The sequence below is a fragment of the Sebastes fasciatus genome, chromosome 10 (genome assembly GCF_043250625.1).
Source record: "Sebastes fasciatus isolate fSebFas1 chromosome 10, fSebFas1.pri, whole genome shotgun sequence".
NCBI lineage: Eukaryota > Metazoa > Chordata > Actinopteri > Perciformes > Sebastidae > Sebastes > Sebastes fasciatus.
The window spans coordinates 1,347,936-1,362,426 of record NC_133804.1 but is presented as its reverse complement, the minus strand read 5'-3'; the positions used below and the strand labels follow the sequence as shown (position 1 = coordinate 1,362,426).

At 44.1% G+C, this 14,491-nt stretch overlaps 1 long non-coding RNA gene across 2 annotated transcripts; it reads right to left on the bottom strand.

The window, feature by feature from the left end:
- Positions 1–11,410: 11,410 nt before the first annotated feature.
- Positions 11,411–14,278, bottom strand: LOC141774787 (uncharacterized). Of its 2 annotated transcripts, none has more exons than XR_012595459.1 (4): positions 14,054–14,278; positions 12,454–12,650; positions 12,240–12,343; positions 11,411–11,607 (listed from the first exon to the last, which is right to left on the bottom strand). It is a non-coding gene; the product is annotated as an uncharacterized LOC141774787 (long non-coding RNA). The 2 variants fall into 2 exon arrangements; XR_012595458.1 differs by having other exon boundaries at positions 12,276–12,343.
- Positions 14,279–14,491: the final 213 nt, after the last annotated feature.

The window sequence follows — 14,491 nt, the reverse complement described above, 5'->3', positions numbered from 1 at the left end:
AGGAACAACATGTGTTCATCACAACATGTGAAAGGCTTCAGTATCAAATCTTAGATTTCTGCTCACGCCTCCAAAATCTGTGACCAAAATGTGTCCAAAACTTGCAGCCATCTTTTCTCTCAAATTTCTTTTAACACAGCTGTTCAGGTGATCCTCATTAATTTATAAAACAGGAAATATCACCTGACCACATCCTATTTACGTAGTGTATTTGTTCATACGTCATTGTGTTGAGAACCTGCCCTCTGTGTGTCCTTACCTTAACAACCAGTGTCATAGCCACTGCAAACACATTTGTCCAAACACAAATGCATTTAGACACACCAATCAGATCTGACCACTTGAAGTCGCCCTGAGACATCACATTTGAAAAACAAATGGTATTTTCCTGCTGTCTTCTCCTCCTCTCTGTCTTTCTGCGTTTCCTCCCCAGCTGAGCAGCCTCCCGCGGGTCACAGGATTCTGTAGTCGCCCTGTCTGACCCGACTGCGGGATATGCAGCCAGCTGGCTAGAATAAGACATCTTGGCTTCAGCTGTTGTGAGTTAGATTATTAAAGAGAACTTATGGCCCAGTTCTGTCCATCTGGCTCGTGTGAAAGAACTGATTAGCGGGTATTATTCCTCACCGGAGCTGACACCACAGCTCGCCCTAACCAGAACCCTGAGTCTTGGGTAAAAAGCTTTAATGGAGCCAGGATCTCCATGAATGAGGAGGACAGGTTTGTTCTGAATGTGAGCCACAATGGAAACTGCCAAGGATCTAATGTCCAGTTTTGAAGACATTTACCTCAAGTTGCTGAGCCCTAATCGAGTTAATAAGATCACTTTAAGAGCACAGTTGGTAACTGCTGACTCAGTTAGCAACAGTGTTTATGTTATCGTGTGTTTCAAGGTGCGGAATATCATGACAGAATGCTATTGATCATGCTGTAGCTGCAAGCGTGTCAGCTGACGTGACCTCAACATGTATATTGTGTATGTTAAGTGTTGGCACCAGCCTGTCCAGCCCGTTCTCATTTCCAGGGCGTCAAATACCGAGGCTTTGTCACGGCCGTCGGCATTCGATACCGCCGCACAAGGCATCCCTTAGCACCGGTATGAGATGCACCAGGCTCTCCATTTACTACAATGTAAACCCATCTGCAGCAAGGACACGTGGATGTGTCCAACAAACACAAGACTTTCATCCAGGAGACGGCTGTTAGTGTCCTGTGCGTTACGTTTAATTTTCATGTTACAATCAGCTGTTTTGTTTGTGTCCCGTGTTCACAACATCCAGTCACATTTTCACTGTAACGTAGTCACTTTAAACCTAACCATGTTGTTTTTCCCAAACGCAACTAAGTGGTTTTGTTGCCTAAGCTTAAGCAAGTGTTTTTGTTTTAATCACAACATTAAGCACATGTTTACCACGACCGAAAAGTGACACCGATGGGTCTGACAAAGCGTCAGTATGTGACGGGTTGGGATGAGAACGTGTTGGCCTGTCACAGCGTTTCCATGGAGCCTTAAACACACAACATGTGATTTCTGCTCCTAGAGGTCTCTCAATCCAAAGTAACTACAGACGGACTGTAGCGGCTGTAGCTCAGTGGGAAGAGAGGTTGTCCTTTAACGGCAAGGTCCGCCGTTCGATCCCCGCCTCCTACTGTCTGCATGTCAAAGTGTCCTGGAGCGAGACACTGAACCCCAGGTTGCTCCTTCTTCACTCCCTGACGTATCATCTGGTGTTTGTGCAGAAGTTGGAGCCACTAGAGGGGGTAAAGGGGATACGACACCACTGACAGGCGACAAGATGAAACGCACCGTTACCTTGAATAAAATGACAGATTTATCTGGATTTGAACATTGTTCGGTACACAACTCAACAAAATATATAACATATAGGTGTAGTCACATTTGAATGCAGACATATTACATATTATACCTTTAGCACTAGCATTTGGAATTAGTTGTGCACTCATTGTAAAAAGAACCTGCACATGTAACTGGTATTTTCAAAATATTTCATGGCAGTCCATCGAACAGTTGGCACAATATTTCAGTCTGAACCAACTCACTAACATTGCCGTGCTTTTTTAATGAAATTTTGTAAAATACAGCGGGAATGCAAGAAATAATCTAGCACCAAAGGTTCTTAAAAGTAAAGGTTATGGGATGTCCCAGGTTTCCTTTTAACTCAGCAGGGATAACATTAAATGAGACAAGTTGATCTACAGGAGAATACATATTTGAAAGCCATATATACAGAATGACTGAAATCCTTTCCTGAAGCATATTATATTTTCAGATTTTGAATTGTCACCTTGCTACCTGAATTGTGTGTTTTCCTTTACATAAATAAAGATATTTCCACCATAAACTGATTCATATGTGTCCCCTGCAATGTTGCAACAATACCTACGCCCTTGTATGGAGTTGATTATGTTAAAATCTGGATGAATGATTTATTGATTTATTTGTATTTTAGGGTGAATCATTATTTTAGGGTAGCAGCAAGTTTAGAAATGCTGCTTCACAACCTCCTAATTTCCCTGATTCAAATTGTTCTTTGTAAATTAGCAACCTGCAGGGCTGTAGTCAAGTCCAACTTAATCGAGTCCATGTCAAGTCCAAGACCAGGTCCAGTCAAGACTGAGTCCCAAGGCAGTCAAGACCAAGACTGAGTCCAGAGCAAATCGAGTCCTGTTCAAGACCATAATCAGCCATAGTGTCTCTGATACAAAACCTTAGTTTGATTGTGAAGCCTAATGTTACTGTACAGCTCTCAGGTGTTTCAGTGAAGTAGCTACACTGCAGACTGAAGTCTCTACTGATGGTGACAAACAGAGTGACAGTTGACTCACATGAACGGGTCCAGCACGGGTTGAGTGCCCATCGGCAGGTCTGTGTTGTACAGTACGTCTGGAGTATGAAACAGCTGTATTGTCACTGCGCTGCATTTGTATAAACTATGATATCCTGGTCACATCTCTCGCCCAAGCGCCGTCTCACTCCCTCTTCCTCTCATTGCATTTCTCTCATAGAACTAGAGTTACTTTTTTTTGCCGTGGTAGCCCACATTGCGTTCGGGGATATAAGTCCTAGTCCAACAAGGCACGAGTCCAAGACAAGTGCAGGACTTCAAAAAAGTGGCCTCGAGTCCGCTCTCAAGACAGTGTCCGGACTCGAGTACTACAGCCCTGCAGGCTATTAGTCCGCTTCTCTAACCTTTGGTCCACCATGTTGGTCCAGACTGATATATTGACACCTATTGGATGCATTACCGTGACATCTTATACAGACATTCATGGTGCCCAGAGGATGAATCCTTATGACATTGGTCATCTCCTAATTTTTCCTCTAGTGCCACATTTATGGTTTGGGTTTTTGAGTTCATGATCAAATACCTGCACAACTAGTTTCATCAGCTCTAGGCTACTCTGTTAGGTGCTAATTATCTAATTTTAGTATGCTAACACACTCATGGTAACATTATGTATTCTGTAAAAGACCTGCTATACATCATAGCATTGTCATTGTGAGCATGTTAGCATGGTGCCATTAGCATTTAGTTCAAAGCCCCGCTGTGTCCAAGCCTCACAGATCTGTGACTGTAGACTCTTAGTCTTGTTCAGTGCTAATGTTACTGTCGGTGAATCAGTCAGAAGGTGGTGACAAATGGGGAAAACAAGCCGAACTCTCATTAACTTCATCCTTTCAGCTGACTATACCTTCTTTGTTGGAATACACCATTCTCTCTGCAACTCTTTCACTTGGAGTAAGTCATCTTAACACACTGCTTGTTCGTCAAATTCATCCTTTCCATGCTTTGGAAATTTAATAACATGTTATCCAGTCTTAAAATCTTGTTTTAATTGAACAGAGCATCGCATGCTAATATAAAGTCTTCCATACATTTCTGAAAACTGTACAAAGTGTTAAAAGGATATTTAATTTTTTTGCCAGTGTTTTCCATGTAACACTAGCAATGATTTACATTATTTGTTATCATTTTATTCAGTAGAAGTCTATATATATGCATGTCTGTGACTGTTTCCCTTATCCAAGTACAGCTTTCACAGTCACAAGCATGTGGCAGCATGGATACTAACATAAGCTAATCTCTACTACAAGATGTGCAGTAATAATATGCTGTAGGAGCTACTAAGGAAGCCCTCAGGGTCATATTTTCATATACCATTATGAAAATCCCATGCCTAACCCAGATAGCCTTCGATTCCTAAAAATACAGGCCTCCCTCCGTGTCCAAACCATTCTGAAAAGTAATGAGCTTATATGATATGAAGGTCTGACTGCTCGATAGCATGCTGCCCAGGACTGATTCTTATCAAGAGTCTTACCGTCTGTCTCTCTCTAGCTGTCACTCATCCGCGCTCTTTCACACATACACCCACACATACACACCCATACTAGCTGCACATACAACCATGCTGGCTATGGCTCACAATGCTACAGAAATGCAGCCAAATCAGTCAGGATATGTCTGTGTACTAAAAGTAGCTGTTGTATATTCACACAAGTGTGCTGATTTGACCAATCTCAGATGGCTATCTGCCAGTGCCGTTCTTTAGTGGACAGCAGCAGCTGAATGAACAGAAATCTATCACTGATAAAGTGAGGAGATACAGAATATTGCTCTGATTCCTGTTCCCTGCAGGTCCCCGTGGGTTTAGGCATGCTGTAGGTGGCCACAAAATCATGGGCTCAGAAAATATGGATCGCTTCATTGCAATCTGCTCCTCTACAGTAATAAAGCAAGCCTCACAGTACAAATGATGGAAGACAAATACACAAGAAGTGTGTATATCCATGGCTGATGGAAATTTGGAAGCAGGATTGCTCTGCTGGAGAAACATACAGTGGAAGCCATGATTGGAGAGGACAGGCCTATGAAGAGGCATTCAGTGGTGGCCAATGGAGGGCACGTGTGTCACCCCACCAGACACAAAGCTTATTTCAGAGAGATTATTAAATGAGCAAATGATTTAGCTTTTATGTTTTTTTACTTTATGCTTCTTAGTGGGTGCTGTCCCATCCATGCAGTACACACTAACACTAACACAAACCTCCTCCTGATCCCGCCTCCATTCAATACAGGTACATTGACAAGCAATAATCCAAAACCAATAAAACAATGGGATTCATGAGTGATTGACTGAGTAGACAATCAAGACTTTACACAGGGAGGCTGTCACTGTTTATATTTCTCACGGAATAATTGTAGCTCATTGTGAGAAAAGCAGAGACTTTAAACCATGGATGTATTAAGAGAACTGGATCCAGTGTTGGAGGCGGGGCCCCGTTAATTGCTATGAAAGTTGCTCATTGGCGCATGAAGCCTAAATGGCTCGACTTCCGTCTGGAAAAGTACCCGGATCTTGGGCACATGGAACATGCACAGTAGCGTCTGCTCAGTCACATGATTCGGTCGTGGGGTCCCAACGTCACGCCGTCGTCACGGCTTGCGCTCTAGCCTCGGTCTGGGTCTCACTCACATGAACAGAGGAAGGGAAATAACTCTGGATTCAGCTATTGGTGCATTTTACAGCTTTTAGGCATAGACACAACACAATACACCATGCAGTCCATTGGAGGGAGTACAGTCCATTGAAGGGAGTACATAGTTCCAACAACAATAAGTAAAAGCTAAATATACGGTCATAAAAAAGCAGAAAGTGCAGAGTGCATACAGTGAATGAATAAATAATGAATAAATAATTAAAAGACACGGTATCAGCAATGTTTATTAAAAAGTCTGACTGCTGCAGGAAAAAAAGAACCTCTCATGTTGTTAGTAAGAGCCGGTTGCTCCTGCTGCTCTCTCTGAAGGCACTGAGCAGAGGATGGTCATACGTTGACAGAACACCTGAAGCTTCCTCCTGGTTCTCTGCTCTGTCAGGCCAATAATAGATCCGGCCTTCTTGATCAACTTATTGATCCTGTTCTTATCCACATCTGTAATGCTGCCACCCCAACAGACAACAGCATAAAAAAGAACACTTGCTAAAGTACCTTGACCTTGATAGAAAAACATGTAAAAGAGGCCTCATCACTTCAAATGACCTGAGCATCCTGAGGAAAAACAATCTAGACTGTGGCCTCATACAGTAAGATGACATTAGTGTCCTCCTTCCAGTCCAGCTTGTGACACACCACATGAACACCCAAGTAACTGTACGAGGGGACCACCTCAACCACTTGTCCTTTGATCAGGACTGGGGTAACCTCTGATTTTTTTTTTCTAAAATCCACAATGAGCCCCTTAGTCTTATCTACATTAAGAATGAGGTGGGCTTCCTCACACCGTTTGACAAATCTGTCCACTTCATCCAGGTAAGCTGAGTTGTCATCTTTTAAAATGTAACCGACTAGGGCAGAGTCGTCAAAGAAGTTGTGTAAGTGGCATGAGTCACTGGTATGCCTGCAGTCAGAGGTGTACAATGAGACTAAGAATGGAGATAAAAACCAAACCCTGTGGCACCCCTGTGTTGGTGGTGATGGTGTCCCACACAGTGCCACGGAGCCTCACATACTGAGGTCTACAGGTGAGGTAATCCAAGACCCAAGCGACTGTGGAACTATTTGGGTTAAAATTAAGGAGCTTGTTGGCTAAAATATGAGGCTATATTGTATTACAAGCACTAGAGAAGTAAAAGAACATATGTGACAGATGTGCCAGATAACTCCAGATGGCTGTAGATTCTATGTAACACGTAAAGGAGGGCATCATCCACTCTTTTCCTGTATGCAAAGTGAAGCGGGTCTAGGTAGACAAAAACCAACCTACTGAGATGCACCAGGACAACCCTTTCAAATCATTTCATAATATGTGAAGTGAGAGCAATGGGCCTAAGATCTTTTAGTGCCCTAGCATTAGGCTTTTTGGGCACAGGCACAATGCTTGATGTCTTCCACATAGCAGGAATCTTGGACTGGGACAGAGACAAGGAGAGTATATAGTGAAGCATCATGCATAACTTGTCTGCATACACTTTAAGAGCATGAGGAAGGAACCCATTTGGGCCAACGGCCTTATTTGCATGAAGCCTTCTTAGCTGAGTGTGGACCTCATCAACTTTAATGGTTATGGGCAGGGCAGGAGTAGGACTACCATCTGGCGGCGTGTCTAGACCGCCCGCATGAGCAGCGCCTGACGGCTGCCTCGCTGAACTGCTGCATGATTCAAGCGTCAGGTGCTCACACCAGCAGCATTTCTGCTGCGTTTCTGCTGCTGCTGCCAGATCTTTCTTTCTACATAGAGTTTTCCTTTCATAATGGCCATTTCATTTCATTTTAAATGTCATTTATATTTATTTTAGAACGAAAAAGGTTAAGAAACGTGTGGTAATTTGTAAATAATAGTAATAATCCACCATTAAAACCCTGTACGTTATTCATTCTTGGAGCTCTGCAAGTCACTGCATGTTCTACAACACTGTCCTGCACATATTTCAGAATAAAAGCCTTGTGTTAACAAATGAAGGAATTCTTTCCACAGAAAAAAATGCTTGAGGGCTTTTATTTGGAAATGAAAGCAGGATGTGTTGATTTCAAAATAAATCTTTACTTTTTTTCATGTTCCTGACATATTGTACGGATAGAGACATTGAAACTGTAGTAATATTGCTGGTATGATGTCAATATACAGTCAATAGATCACCTTCACTGTCTGTTGTTGCTGTGAAACGCTCACGTTAAGAATAGGCGCAACCTCAAATCTCAGCTTTAACCTGTTAACGCGGACGCTGAAATAAAAAACAAATAGATTCCGCCATGCCCTCCTGACGTTCCCAGTGTGGACACGCCATAACCCCCTCAAAGAGAGGGTGGAACGGGCTGACACCTGCTCTGCTTGGAGGTCATTAGTATTGGTGTCAAATCAGGCAAAGAACTGATTAGCCTCATCAGATCTAAACGAACCTTCCTGCAGGATAGAGCTGGCAGAGCCATAGCCAGTAGTCCACTTTAAGCCCTTCCATAGACCCTTTGTGTCATACTCCTGTAGTTTGCTTTCTACCTACCCTTTATAATTCATTTCCCCTGTCCTATAGCCTGTTTCAATTCTTTCTGTGCAGATTTAATCCTTTTCCTTGTCACCACCTTCTTATTGTTAACAGCAGTCTTTATCTCTTTAGTGACCCAGGGCTTGTTGTTAGAGAACAATGTGATGGTTTTACATGGAAGGATCATATCAACACAGACGTTTACATAATCAGTAACATGGTCAGCTACATTCTCAACCCCATTGTTATTGTCCTCTGCTTCATAAAATACAGACCAATCTGTGCTTTCAGAACATTCCCTTAGCTCCCCACACGCCTCCTCAGAACACACATGCACTGATTTAGTGGAGATGGGCTGTTTACGAACCAGGGGGGTGTATTTGGTTGGTTATGGTCTGAGCTCCCAAGGGGAGGCAGAGAAGTGGAAGAGTAGCTGTCCTTGACATTAGCATAAAACAAGTCAATAGTTGTGTTGTTCCTAGTAGGGCAGGTAACAGACTGCTTCAGAGAAGGCAGTGAACAGAAGAGTGGACAGTGGTTAGAGTCACCGTTGATGATCATTAGAGCGTCCGGTGAGTGACTTTATACGGTATATAGTGTGGCAGGCTAAACTGTAGTCTGCTGCTACTTTATACGACCTCTATACGAGCATGCGCGCTGACTCCACACTGCAGAAGAGTTAGTTTAGCTCTGAGAATATCTAGTGACGTTTGTGCAGAAATAACTGCTGCAGCTCCTCCAGACCAACAGAGGTTTCCCGTGTCTTGTGAAGTGACGGGGCTCTGCAGAGAGAAACGTTATCGTCTCCGACCGGGTGCCGGTGTCTCCCTACGGGCGCAGTCGGGAGGCGATAACGTTTCTCTTCCTGCTTCAGCCCCTGCACCGACCCGCTTTTCCTGCTTTAGCCCCGGAGGCTGAGGCAGGACAAGCCAACACTAGGATCAGCATTGATTCATGGAGAGACCTTCGTCTGGTCAGCTAACATTACTGCCAAGCAGCTGAAATATAGAGTGATATTGTGCTTTTAGCTGACGTGTGTCGCCTCACTGTTTTGAGCGATGCTCGTTCATGTCTATTTAGAGCGAGCAAGCGCGAGCTCGACGCTGACTTTCGTTGACTTAACGGCCACAGGTTTCGCTGTTAACAAGCATTTCTGAAAGTTACAAAGAGTCCCTTTAAGCATAAAGCTATACATTTATACAGGAGTCTCACCCCCACAGTAAATTTGGATTTATAGTTGGATTTCACTCGTTGATGTCTCCACCGGAACGTTAGACGCATGTGTTGTATATGATTAGGCCCTATGGGGTTTTAATAATATTCCCTACATTATATCTTATAATGTTATTTTGCTGTGTCTCATTGCTGAATAGGAGACTACCAACGGGCTATCGCTGTATTTAGATTCATTATATTTATAAAGAACATCGGTCGTGGTGAGCAGAAGGTTTGCAATGTAATCACGTTGTTAAATGGAACCTTTAACTTTCTGTTGTCTTCACTCTCACCAGACTCCACCGGCCAATCACAGTTCTTGCAGTCCCCACGTGGTATCACCATCGACACCGTAGCCCCAAAGTGAAGTTACGTTTTTGAGGAGTCACACAGCAGATACACAGTAGCATACAGCATAACCCCGGAGCATAGGCGTCACAACCAACCAAAAATATGTTAACACTTGTCAGTGGCTTCGGTCTGGTCTGCAGTCTGCCTGGAGGATTCAACTCGGTGGTTCAGGGAGAAGCATTCCCTCTGTGGCGGAGGGAGTTCACATCCAAGGGTTGTGTTCTCTATAACAGTGCTTTTCAAAGTAAGGTCCGGGGACCCCAAAGGGTCATTGAGTTGGTTTGAGGAGGTTCCGACTAAAAAGGGGAATCATTTATTTTCATTACAATTCCATCCATAAGTAACACAACGACAGAATGTATGAATATTTTGGTCAAAGGTTTCATACACTTTATGTAGTAAAGATCAGATGGGGGACCCTGGGACAACATCTTGGTCTAGTTTGTGTCAGTTTAGGGGTCCTTCATGTGAAACTGTTTGGGAAGCGCTGCTCTAGAGGATCCTTCTGCTTGGTGAGAAGAGAGCAGAAGAGACAGTTAGAAAGAACAGTTCTGTTGAAGGGGGTTTGCTTTTCTCATTCAATAGTTATAGTCACCAAACTAGACAACAACATTGTTAGAGTTTAAGCTGAAGCAGGTAAGTAATCTCCAGCCACCACAGGTTCTGACCACATGACACTGAAGCTTCTCTTAAACATTAATGGAATCCACTGAAAGCACACCCTGTGATGGACAAAAAACAACCCATGGAGAGCAGCAGCTGCACTTCTTCTGGCTGTTTTCCTTCACGTGTAGTTAGTTCTCCATCTGTATTATTAGTACAGCAGCAGCCAGTGTAGAAGTCCCTTTAACACTTTAACAGATACTGCATTAGGAGACAGTGATGAACTAAGTGAGATTTTTACAGTTTCATTAATACAAAATGACCTGTTCTTCATTCTGCTTCCAGGCCAGCGATGCAAATGAAAACAATACATTATTATTATTATTATGGCCATTTTCAGCATGCTGGTTTAATACCTCCTCACTAGCTGTTATGCTAGAAGTCTGCTCTAATTAGCTACACTATGTACGTACAGTATGGTCTACACATTTACAAATGTTTCTTACATTCTTACAAACATTGTGAAGGTGCAATTAAACTGTTCCTCATTTAGTTGTCTAAGCCCAGGCTGTGGACCGCTGCTATTCGGATTTAGAGAGCAAAAATATTATGCCAATAGATTTTATAAGTGCATGCCTTACTAGAGCCGCTCATTTGTAACTGTAGTCGGAGTGGCAGCCAACATGGAGTTTTCAGCTGTTAGGTGTGAAGTGCTCCGTCAGACTTGTTACTAATTGAAACAGGCACAGTGGGATTACATGTGCAATCAGTTACACACTTGACATCTCAACTGAGAAGTAGACTCAGATTTGTGTTCAAATTAACTGATCTAAAACAAATTACATGTAGTCCGAGCATAGCATTTAAAAGAATGTATATGCCAATGGGAACAACTAAGGATTTGAATTGAGTGAAATTTGGTAAAATAAACACACTTCTTCCACTGCCAATTACAGTGTAGTTCATGCAACAGAAGTTATCTCGAGACGCTTTATATATAGAGCAGGTCTTAGACGGTACACCATAGTTTAGAGACCCAACAAGATCCACCAAGCGCTCTGTGGCCAGGAAAAACTCCCCGATTACTGGGAAGAAACCTGGAGCAGAACCGGGCTCTGGGCGGGAGGCCATCTACCGAGACCGGTAGAGGGGGATAGATAGATAGAGAGAGAGAGCGAGAGAGAGAGAGAGACAGAGAGAGAGAGAGAGAGAGTTAGCACAGTAACCACAATAATAGCCCAGCAGCTGTAATAACTAATACAAGTAGGACTAATAACACAAAACCAATAGTAGTTGATGTAAAAGAGTGATAATACAACTATCGGAATTGATATCATTGGGTCGTCCTTAGACGGGTTTTCCAGCGGAGCTTCCAGCTGTCTCAGTCCTCCAGACATCTGGAATGTATTCCAATAACACGTGGACTCATAGCTGGGATGAAGCAGAGGCAGAAAGTGTATAATTGGAAAGAGTGTGGCATAAAGGATATAATAAAGAGTTTTAAGATTCAATATTAACCTATTTCATTTGTTTGTTTTTTAATTACATCTTAAAATTGCCTTCGATGATATTGTTTAGTGTGAAAGCGACGAGCATGAGATGATCAGGTCTGAATGCTAACTATAGGTTAACTTCCACAAGTCATAGTCCAGCCTGTGAGTTCTACTGTAGCTCGCCGATATGGAGCATCGTGTTCGTCCGAGCAGAGCACTGAATCACACTTCCATTAGCTGATTAGCATCAGCTGCTTCATTCATGCCTCACAACCACTTTCTGCCAAACCCAACTGTAAAAACATTTGCTAGAAATGATGATGCTATTAATTCAAATGTAAGTTCATTTTATTCCAGTTTTTTTTTTCCCTCACATGACAAAACCAGAATTATGTGGGAAACAAGCAGCAAAATGTGTGTGTGTGTGTTGTGTGTGTGTGTGTGTGTGTGTGTGTGTGTGTGTGTGTGTGTGTGTGTGTGTGTGCGTGTGTGCGTGCGTGCGTGCGTGCGTGCGTAGGGTCGTGCTGCAGGAAAGGCCCAGACACACCAAACCGACTTGAGAGAACACACCACAAAGACCACAGCCGACGGCCAACTACCACGTACGTTCTGCATCTGCGTGAGAGGAAATAAGTCTCCACACCAGCAGGCGGTGGTAGTCTGTGTTCATCGTTCTAAAAGGGAAACAGGAAGAGCGAGGACATCAGATATACAAGCCGCTGTTATGATATGTACATGAAACAAAGTGGCGTCTGCCGACCACTTTCACACCACTCTCACTCACCACTTAGCTTCATTCCAGATGTTCATGTTGTTGTGAAGATTTCCGTGTGTTGGAACGAACACATGGGATGAAGATGAAAAATGAGAAGAGCTCGACAAACTGGACAGACGCTCACCGACGGCCCCGAACTGTCCGACAGCCGACCGTCAGCTTGGTGTGTCAGGACCTTTACATGTCTTTAACAGCATCCTCCATATCTGTAGAAATATAGTCATGTATTCATTTATATCTCTTTATTCTCACTGCCGTTTACTTCAAACTTACTTCAATGTGCCCACAGAAAAGAGTCAAACCAAATAAAGGAGAGGTGACCAAATAACCCTTCACCATAGCACACATCCACAGCCACATTTGAACGCCTTGTGCTCCACCACATAAAGACTATCACCAACCCCCTGCTGGACCCACTGCAGTTCGCCTACAGAGCCAACCGATCTGTAGACGACGCAGTAAATTTAGCCCTCCACTACATCCTCCAGCACCTGGACTCCCCTGGCTCCTATGCCAGGATTCTGTTTGTGGACTTCAGCTCCGCATTCAACACCATCAGCCCAGCTCTGCTACAGGACAAGCTTTCCCTGCTGAGCGTGCCTGACTCCACCTGCAGGTGGATCACTGACTTTCTAACAGACAGGAGTCAGCACGTAAGGCTGGGGAAGCAAGTCTCCGACACCCAGACTATCAGCACCGGTGCCCCCCAAGGTTGCGTTCTCTCCCCACTGCTCTTCTCCCTGTACACCAACGGCTGCACCTCCAGACACCAATCTGTCAAGCTCCTTAAGTTTGCAGACGACACCACCCTCATCGGCCTCATCTCCGAGGGTGATGAGTCTGCCTACAGATGGGAGGTTGACCATCTGGCATCCTGGTGCAGCCAGAACCACATGGAGCTCAACGCTCTGAAGACAGTGGAGATGGCAGTGGACTTCAGGAGGAACTCAGCCCCGCCCCCCCCCCCTCCTCATCCTGCGCGGCTCCCCAGTTAACACGGTGGAGTCGTTCCATTTCCTGGGCACGACCATCGCCCAGGACCTCAAGTGGGAGCTAAACATCAGCTCCCTCATCAGTAAGGCCCAGCAGAGGATGTACTTCCTGCAGCAGCTGAAGAAATTCAACCTGCCACAGACCATGATGGTGCATTTCTACTCGGCCATCATCGAGTCCATCCTCACCTCCTCCATCACCGTCTGGTTCGCCGCTGCCACCGCCAGGGACAAGGTCAGACTAGAGCGGGTCATCCGTGCTGCAGAGAGGGCGATCGGCTGCAACCTTCCCTCCCTCCAGGAGCTGTACACCTCCAGGACCTTAAGGAGGGCAGGGAAGATTGTGGCTGACCCCTCCCATCCCGGACACCATCTCTTTCAGACTCTGCCATCTGGCAGGAGGTTAAGGTCCATCAGGACCAAAACCTCACGCCATAAAAACAGTTTTTTCCCCATGGCAGTGGGGCTCTCCAACAGCCCCTCTGCCCCCCTGTGACTCTCTCCCTCACACACACACTACTGCCCCCCCTCCAGCCCCCCTCTCTCACACACTCTCAATACCACCCCCTACTGTATCCCTCTCTCTCCCTCTCTCTCCCTCTCTCTCTCTCTGATACCTGATTGTTTGCACTCCTGGAATATTTGCACTATCTGTTTTTATCATGTTTATTTTTGTTTATAACTTATTTTGTATATTGTATTTTAGTAGAATTTCTATTTTTTATTCTTATTTTATTCTAGCGTTTATATATTCTTCTGTTATTATACTGTTTTGACTTGCACCAACATAACCAAAGCAAATTCCTAGTGTATACCTCTTACACCTGGCAATAAATACGATTCTGATTCTGATTCTGATTCTGATCATACCATCTTTGGTATATAAAGAGGAGACTCCAGGAAGTGACTGTTTCCTGTTACTGTTGTTTTTACGCTAATCTGAGCTCAGCTAACCAGCTGCTTCATGGATCTACATATTTACAGTGTAGATGTGAGAGTGGTGTCAGTCTTAACTGATGCTAGTCTGCATTAGTCCTGCAGCCAGTTATTTCTCA